Raw genomic sequence first — 7,694 nt, 5'->3', positions numbered from 1 at the left:
ACCAGAAACATCAGTGGGAATTACTGAACGTTTAACAGGCAGGCGGTAATGAGGGGATTGCGCAGTGTTAAACTCTGTAATGAGGTGCCAGAGACGGTCGGAGCCACAGCCAGATCCTGGCACTGTTAATGGGGGGTAATTACAGTCTGTTTGGAGAGCTTGTGTCAGTGTGTTGGAAAGGTTACCTTCACACCTACTCCACTGATGTCCCACTCAAAAGCATCGCAGGAGCTGGAGGACTGGCAGTTGCCCAACACGCAGCGGTGCCTGCTTGAGTCCAGGAAGAAAAACAGTGTTTGTGTTAATATGAAAATAACTTCTTCTAACTGTCTACACACCATAATTTATTCAGCAGCATCCAAATGCTAACACTTTTTTTTAACAACAGCATTTGACTTTGGTGTCAGCATTGCTAACTTCTGATGCAACCAAAACCCTATGCAGTTGACCAGTATCTAAAAATACAAGAAATAACAGTACACACTATCCACGGGGCATGATTCAATTTCACCTCAAAGGAATTTGTCTCGAATAACCTTCTTAGGTAAGTGTTACATATGAATTATTATGAGTTTGATGGAATGAAATAAAAATGTTTCATTAAAGATTGAGAATTTCTTTGTGGCTACACTGAATGAGGCTCTCGGTCAGGTTAGCATAAAGGCAGTCTCAGAAGACAAATGTATGTAGAGGAAATGTATGTTTTTGCATTTTTCATCCTATCCCTCGCTGACCCCTGAGTGACCCTACTGCGACCTCCTGAAGACACCCTGAGTTTCGAGAAGCCCCAACGATGACCCCATCAATTACTGTGCGCTCATCATTGTGGCCAGCAGGTTCTGTAGATGCTGGGCTCAGAGAACTAAAGCCATGGTTGTCTGTGCAATACTGCATTGTCTTTCTTTTGCATCTCCAGCACCTCTTCTGGGTTGATTAATATCTGCTCTTTGGTGCACAATATCTGCCGTTCTCTGTCTCTCCCTCTCTTTCATACTAACTGACCGAGGCAGGGTACGTTCCAGCAGGTATGAGCAACAGACTCATGACAGACAGATGCACAGAGAGGTCACTGCAACAACCTGTGCCACATGGAGCCCCTGCAGAGCCTCACATTATATATCCCAAACACAACAATATCGTAAACGTTTTGGGACCTGTGCACAGAAAGCAATTTTATGCTTTAGATATGGCTGTCTTGCTGCTGGGGAGCTGCTTGTGACAGAGCCAAATCTGAGGTCTGTTTCTTCTGTTGGAAGTGTGGGTTCCCTTTGCTGAAGGCACCAGTTTCCTCTGTTGAAGGTGCAGGTTTTCTCTGTTGGAGTTTGGGTTCCCTGCAGGTGTGTCTGTAGGCAGGGAACTGTCACTTACCAGTGTTGCCCATTTAGTAGTAGCTCTCCATTAGAATACAGTTGATACCCCTCCACCAAAGGGTTAATATAACCAGAAAACGCAGCCTTTGAGGGCAGTATCTTCTGCAGAATGAAAGAGTTTAGGATAGATGAGCCTGTTGAACTGTCCAAAGGGGATGGAAAGTTGGAACCTGTTGACATGAGAACCAAAAATGACATGCTACTGGCTGTTAACTGGCTTATTCACAATGCCCAATAAGACTCTGAAGTGAAAACAGTGCTCAGTCTGGGATGTAAACTGAAATGGCCAGACAGTTTTGTGGTTTAATCAATGACCTGTTGCAGAGCTCATTAAAGATAGCAAACATTGTGCGGTTGGAAAAAACAGCCCTATAAATTCATTTAGATGGGCCAGCAGTGCAATATTTGCGATGGGGAGGTTAGCTACATTGGTTACTGGACAAGAAAAATGAAACCAGAGTTTACCCAATTTCTTAATAGAGGAGGTGGAGGAACTGTAATTGTAATTCCATGCCCCTACATTACCATAAAATACCCCATTTACCAGCATGTCCTCAATCACACACACAAGAAGTATTTGTTTTTGAGTGAGATGAACCCTGAGTACAGTGTGCTATTCCCCGCATTTATAGGGTGTGATCATGTGTTTCCACTTGCCTTGCATATTTACTCATTTGCACAGAAAAGCTGAACTCTTTGATCCTCTAGCAAAGAGGAAGGGGTCAGAAAGAGTCACCTCACTGTGGCTGTGGAAAGGAATTAAAGTTTATGAGAACATTTATTTTCCTAATTCTGGCTTCTAAAGGTCAGTCAGCCCATTAAAACTGATTTGTGAACAAATGATAGACATTGTGGTTAATTCACAGAAAAATCCCCGCAGAATTTATATTAAAACAGAACTTTTAAAAATACATACATACATGTAATACATTCTAAATTCATGTTTTCCATGTATCAATTAATTAATAAATTTTACACACAATAAATTAATAGCTTGTGCAAATACTCTTACATTGCAGACATATCAAAATCTAACATCACTGATAAACCAATTTTTCATTTGTTGTTTGCTGAAGCCATCTAAAACCATTACAAAAGTGGGAGCAAAATAATAAGGTGGTACTCAATTTGACCAATGGTTTGTGAAATAACATGCTATCAAAACTATTGCAAACATGCAAAAATGACCCAAACAACAGTACAATGATACATACAATGATAATTAGCAATTGTAAAAAACTTTGTCACCATTTGTTTCAGGGAAGCGTGTGGAAAATCAATGAAGCAATTAGATTTTTCCATTTTGAGAATGGAGAATGACCCTTGTGCCACATTCTTCTAGTAACTGTCTACTCGGTTTCATTTTCTTTACTTTCTTTAGTGTTTAGTCTGTTTAGCATGTTTGGCTGTAGTGTTTAGCTTAATATGCACACTTAGCTTTAGCATTTAGGTTGTTAGATTGACAGGTCCTGTGATAAGGCCCTGATCAGCACTGAAAGTGTCTCTCCAGTGTCACCCCCCCGACTTCCCTCCAACCCCAAACACACATACACACACACACACATACACGTTGACGAGGATGTAAAAAAATCATGCCCTGCCACAGAGTGGGAAGTTGTCTGAGTTCTGTAGAGGGTGGAGGAAGCTGCCTTTTCAAAACCTTTCTGCTGAAGTTACTTCCACTGGGCTGGGCTCTCCAGGGAGACCCTGGAGTAGGAATGGAAGCTCTGACTGGGAAGCAGGGAGGACCACGCAGCACTAGGGCGGTGGCAGGTCAGACTCATCCTGAGAGAGCAGCAGTGAGGTCAGCAGTTCACATCTCTCTCTCTCTCTCTCTCTCTCTCTCTCTCTCTCTCTCTCTCTGTTGCTCCCAATCTCTCTCTCTCTCTCTCTCTCTCTCTCTCTCTCTCGCTCTCTCCCTCTCTCTCTCTCTGTGTTGCTCCCTCGCTCTCTCTCTTGTCAACCCCTCCCTCTCCCGCCCACACACACACAACTAGTTAAAGAGTGAGAAATAATAGGCAAACAGCAGAGCTGGAACTCCTGTGTCTTCACCTCCCCAGGGAGGTACAGAGACCCAAGATATCAGAGCCAAACACCTTTCGCACAGTGGCGCCCCAGCGAAGCTCTGTGGTCCTCTGTGCACCCGCAGCCCTCTGACAGCCGTCAGTCAAATCAATCCACCACCAAAGACAGAGAATCAACTGACCTTCCACTAATGAAGACCTGATTACAAGTCCTGTTCTTATTAATGTATGATGTTTTGAATCACTTTTTTTTTTAACCCGGCAAAATTTGCTGTAACTGCTACTCCCTCCCTCCTCCTACCTTATGGCTGTCTCCCTCATGCCACCAATTAAATGGATAATGGGAGGGAGCCGAACCTGCGGATCGCCCGTTGGTTAATGACCGGTGATTACTCAAGCGGAAAGACACAGCGCCTGAGAGGAAAGGGAAGGAGTGATGAGCAGAAAGAAGGAGGGTGGGGGGGGGGGGGGGGGGGTGTTGCCTGTCCCTTCCTGTCTGTCTCCTGTCATATGGACAGTATACAGTTTGCCTCTCCCTCCTACCGACATGATCAAATGCCAGAAAAGTTCTGTGTCTTCACCTCTCCACTTTCTGTATGCTAAGTAAATGAGCTTCGGGGCAAAAATAGAGTTACTTTCCCGGACCTGAGGAACTGAAATGAGATGTGCAAGTAAAACCATGAAAATTTTACTTCCCTTCACTGGTGGAGCCCTGGCTATGAGACACGGAGTGACGATTCTGATAGTGGGCTCCACAGAGGAGGCGACAGCCAAGTCCTGTTCCAGGCAAATGGCAAATCTTTTACTCCAACTATATGTATTCTGCCGCATCACATAAAGTACCATAGAGCAAGTCAGCCTTTGTGATTCAGGTTTTGGAGGATAAAACATACAAACGGGTGATAGGGTTTTTCTGTCAAGCTGACTTCTTACTGTACTTCTACTGTAATTCTTTAAGATAATAAGCTCAAATTTATATTGGCTGCACCTAATGTTGGCTGCAATAATTGTTGCGCTCACATCGTTAGCAATGGGTGCGCTCTTGCTTGCTGGCACAACTGGTTATCCCTTATTATTACAGTCACTGAGTTGTTCTCTGGGGACTGCAGTGCTCTTGAGCATCTTTAAGCCATATCATGCTTTTCTGTCATGGCATTACTCTGTTTCATCTCATCATGTGATGCATCTGTATTTCCATTTCCATGTATGTCTGTCTATCTTACTGTGCTCATTGTCTGGTAAAAAAATGTAAGGAATTGTGAGATATTTTTCTCAGGGACTAAAAGGATATTTTCTCAAAGCAAAGTTCATCAGTGCCAATCTCGCTCTACTGATCTGACCCCGCACTTGCTGGTGTCTACGCTTTGTCCTCGTGGTCAGAACTATGGCATTGAGGAAGCATTGTACTTATTAATTAATGAAGCTTTTTCTCCGGCCCGGATTACCATATTCATGAGGTGGACAGCTTTGCGACAGCTTTGAAAGAATAACGCCGGCATGTTTTCTTTCTGCGTTTTTGTTTTTTCCATACGCAACCCCATTTGTTGGATTCCCTAAACTCCCATTAGTGGATACAATCCGACATGCCGGTCGGAAAACAACAGCAACACCCCAAATCATTCCATTTCATGCTAGAGTGAACATCACCTGATTAGACTGTATTAACAGAGTTACTACATGAGTATCAACTCTACTCACTTGGATGAATATTAAAACAAGACGCTGACAACCAAAAACAGCCATCTGATTGTTTGTATTTACTGCTTTTTAAAGTAAATTCTCAATGTAAATTGTGCCTCCCTCCTTGTTCTGACTATGCACTGGCTTTCTCAGTTAAAGATGGAAAGGACAGTCGTCCTGTTCCATGTAGCCGTGCAGAAACGGACCTCTCTGAGACAGAAATTCTGCCCATTCTTGACTGACCCAGAAAAGAACACATCTCCTCTTTGTTTGACCTATGACCTTGAGCTGCTGTCCTAATATTTACCCGCCCTCTTGAAACGTGTCATTTTCAAATAAAGTTCGTTCAACTGTACGCTTAAATAGTGGTGTGAGCTACTGCATGTTATTTTAGACATTTTCAGACTCCTGTCATAGTCAAGTTAATCACAAGAGGGACAGAGAGGGCAAGTTTGAGTGATTTCTTTTTTTTTTTTTTTTGGTCCGTCTTCTTCCTTCTTTTGACGGGAGCAAAAGCAGCCTCCCTTATTAGCAATGTCCGTCAATGTCCTGTCATTTTATTTATTGTTTTTTTTCCCTTGCTGTTCAGAGTGACACCCCTTCTTCCACACAGCCCCTCTCTCATACACACACACTCACTCACACTCCCCACCAATTTGTTGCCTCTGACATCACATTGTTTCTGAGTCTTGCTGTTCAGGCTGCTTCGTTAGCTTTCCTTTAATGAGCAGCTTAATTGAGCTGTCTACGAGGCCACCTGTCACCCTTCGGCCTTATTAACATACTAATGGGCTGACATTGTACTGCTCTGACAGGCTGGACTGAGGGGTGTCGGGGGGGGTGCCTGTCTGGAAGGGGGGATCACAGCTCTGGGGTGAGGAGTGGAGGAGAGAGGAGTTTGGGGAGGAGGAGTGGAGAAGAGAGGGGAGAGCGGACGAAGTTGCCTGGTTGCAGTGCAGGCAGGGAGGGACCTATAAGATTCAGGAGGAAACATTATCAATGTGATTTGGATAGAGAAAAAAAAGAAAGAAAATCACCAAATCACATGGTTTCAAAGAAACGTCCAGACAAAATTTAGCATTAGCATGCAAATTAAGACTGTTAATTTAAACCTGATGTGATAAGGGAAAAGAGAAAAAATGTAAGAATGTCCATTTAGCTTTAGGGACCATTATAATCTATCTCAAAGTATCCACTACAAAATGGAAAAGTGATGCAGTTTATTTATGTTAAAGTATGACAAAGGATTTTTTTTTCCAAAAATCGCAATGGCTAGATGCTTTTCAGCACACTTAATCGGGCTTCTAGGCTTGGCACTATGGTTAAAGCTTTTGAAGACTGAAAATCAGGGAGCTATCCAAAAAACAATATCAAAAGACTCCAAAGACAAAGTCCTACCCCACCCCCTACCCGCTTTTAGAGTCTGTATTTAACTTTGAACACAAAGACGTCTTCTCTTTTTGCATCCTGCATTAAACTTGACTTTTATTTCCTGCTGATAAATTAAAAATAATTGTAAATACATTCTGAGGGAAGCCAATTAAAATAGCCTACTTTTTATCTGTCATTAATATTATTATTATTAAGTCTTTTTCAAATGTATTGAGAAACTCGTTTGAACTGAAAAATAATGGTAATTGTAATTATTGCATTTTTTCTCAGTTCTGAATAATATATCATATTTACTGCCCGTTAATCTTCAATGATTAACATCCAAAGGATTAAAATAAGAAAACCTTCAACAGGTGCATTCTACAGCGCATTTGAAACATTCCAACTCCTCGAACAATGCCTCAGTCACAAAAATACAGGTTCACCTCTACAGAAACAGAGGAAAAAATTAATCAACGCTGAGTGTTTTTGTGCGAATGTCAGCAAAGGTTTTGTTGCCTCTGATTGGTGCATTCAGCGGAGCCCCGGGGTCTGTGCCTGCAGCCATTGAAACGCAGGGCCCAAATCCCTCTGAGGAGTGAGAGAAAAAGGGCCAGGGATACAGAGTACAGGGGCGAGACCGGCGCCCGCCACTCCCCTCTCATGGACTTAACTGTGGCAGGTGGCGCCCACAGTGAAAGTTTAAAAGTTATGTAAAAAAAAAAGTACTTTTCTCCATGTTTGTCTCTGAGCGTGATCTCTCGGTGCAGCTGGCTGGGCTGAAGGAGGGCCAGATGAAGAAAATTATCTCAGGAATTGATGCCAGGGCCTGATCCGTATTCCTCCTGGGGGGGCGGGGGGATTGGTAGCCACCATTGGGACATTTAAGCCTCAAATAGTTGCCTTCTCAAAAAAAAGAAAAAAGAAAGATATTATAGGTATTACAGCATCCAGGGTTAACCCTGATTTAGGCCTAAATCTTACACTTGGAAAAGAGTATTTGCCAAATCTGTGATTTGGTCATTGATCAAAGCTGCTAAAGATATGTGAAATGCCTCCTAATTTAAGCTGATAACTCATCAGTTTGCATTCTAGGTAAGCCCTTATATAGTATTACATCTACCTCCTTATTAAAATGTAACTATCCCTCCAAACACCAGATTGCTTGAAATGATTTGATGGTAGGTTCAGGAGGACTAAGAGGCTATTACTGGTCCAGTGTTGATGTGCTCCGAAAGTGTTTTGGGAG

The sequence above is a fragment of the Megalops cyprinoides genome, chromosome 11, assembly GCF_013368585.1.
Source record: "Megalops cyprinoides isolate fMegCyp1 chromosome 11, fMegCyp1.pri, whole genome shotgun sequence".
Lineage (NCBI taxonomy): Eukaryota > Metazoa > Chordata > Actinopteri > Elopiformes > Megalopidae > Megalops > Megalops cyprinoides.
The sequence above is the reverse complement of the archived record's forward strand: the minus strand, read 5'-3'. Positions refer to the sequence as shown.